Genomic DNA, 2,001 nt, shown 5'->3' with positions numbered 1-2,001 from the left:
GGTAGATATTGCTTTTACCATGCAATCCATCCCTATGCCTTGCTAGTTGCATCCTGATTGACCTACTGGCCTGTCCCTACTTTACTCTCCCCCTTCTCCCTCTTGAAGTATGCCCATTAGCAGATTGGAAGACTTGATTCTGGGTTCCACATATGGTTCTTGCCTGTGTAAAAATCCTTAGTCAAGGCTCTGGAGGACTTTGATTAGAGTCTAACTATTATTGTAGAGTCACTATGACTATATGACTCTATATGACTATAGAGTCAGCCGAGTAGATTCTCTTAGACATTCAATACTTCCTCCTAAGGAAGCTTTTAGAATCAAATATTTCTATATGGTCTTTTGTTGTTGTTCAGTCAGTCATTCATGTTCATCTCTTTGTGATTTCATGGACCATAGTATGCAAATACTGTCCATGGGATTTTCTTGGCAAAGAACTGAAGAGGTTGGCCATCTCTTTTTCTTTTCTTTTTTTTTTTTTTAAATACTGAATTTATTTCACATGTATACTTTTGTCTCCCCACCATTTCCATTTGTCTGACCACCACTACTACTATGCCCTAACATAACATTCCATACATACTTAAATGAAGCAAAGGGTGGAGTTCCATCTTTGAAAACTAAACAGGCATTTTGGACAACACATTCTTGGCAAAGTAATCTGGACGACATTTATCAGACACAGTAGGGAAAGTTCTCACTCTGCATTATAAAAAGGACAACCAGATATCAACTGTTACAGAAATAAGATGAAAAATTTTAACAAACTGTTCAAACTTATTTTCTTAAAGAGATTTCCTCCACAGCCAGAGATCTTGAATAGCCTCCTGATCAGACATTCGGAAGCAATTCTTTACATAGTTGATGAATTTGCCTTCCACTTTTGGGAGGGAACCACCCTTTTCAATGCTGGCCTGCATTTTTGCTTTAATATCCTCTAGAGAAGTAGGTCCTTTGGGAGTCTTAGGAGTCTTGTCCTGCTTTTTGAAGGATTCTTGACCTTTTGATTTTGGTGTGGACGGCTTTGAATCTTTTCCATTCTGGTTTGATTTTTGCGCATTTTTTGCTGCAGCATCACGAACAGATTTCTTCACTGGAGGGGTCTTTTCTTCACTTTCTTCATCTTCAAAGTCATCATCATCATCATCTTCATCATCATCATCTTCTTCATCATCATCTTCATCTTCTTCAGACAATTTTACTTTTTTCTGTGGAACCTTGCTACCAACTCCAGGAGCAGATCGTTTGCCAGACATATTTAGGAGTTTCATATCATCTTCCTCTTCATCATCTGATTCTGCATCTTCCTCCAGGGCTACTAGGTGCTGGCCACTCACGTGTACAGGTCCCGAACCACATTTCAACCGCAAAACTACTGGTGGTGTAATCTCAAAGCCACCTAGAGAAACTGTAGGCTGCACAGACATTTTCAAAGATGCCCGTGTTACTTTAATTGGATTGCCTTCATAGTTCAGTGCCTCTGCTTCAACAATATGCAATTCATCTTTTGCACCAGCCCCTAAACTCACAGTCCTCAAGGACAACTGGTGCTCATTTTCATCATTATCTACCTTAAAATGATAATCTTTGTCCTCCTTTAGTTCACAACCGAAGAGGAAATTCTGGGGCCAGAGGGGGCTCATGTCCATTTCCATGGAGTCCTCCATTGGTGCGGCGATACTGAGGAGAGAAGGGCAGTGTTGAAAGGACAGCGACGAGGCGGACGGAGAGTGGCTCCGGCTCCCGAGGGGCTCCGATCAGGACGGAATGACACCGAGGGCCATCTCTTTTTCCATTGTATGGTCTTTAGAAAGGTAAAAAGGAGGGACAAGAAAGTGAGGAATGAAACATATTGGTGGAAGTGGGGAAGGAAAATCAACTTTACTTAAAAAAAGGATAAAGGAAAAACCTTCCCAAAAATTAAGAGTTTTCTAAGCCAATGGTGTTCTTCCCCTCACTGGCAGTATTCAGGTGGATAGTGGTTATTCCTGAGTCTAAAGT

General features: G+C 41.0%; 1 pseudogene; it reads right to left on the bottom strand.

The window, feature by feature from the left end:
- Window positions 1–465: 465 nt before the first annotated feature.
- On the bottom strand, window positions 466–1,721 carry LOC140534454 (nucleophosmin pseudogene; annotated as a pseudogene).
- Between the last annotated feature and the right edge of the window lie 280 nt (window positions 1,722–2,001).

The sequence above is a fragment of the Notamacropus eugenii genome, chromosome 3 (genome assembly GCF_028372415.1).
Source record: "Notamacropus eugenii isolate mMacEug1 chromosome 3, mMacEug1.pri_v2, whole genome shotgun sequence".
Taxonomy (NCBI): domain Eukaryota; kingdom Metazoa; phylum Chordata; class Mammalia; order Diprotodontia; family Macropodidae; genus Notamacropus; species Notamacropus eugenii.
This window is presented reverse-complemented; position numbering and strand designations above follow the sequence as displayed.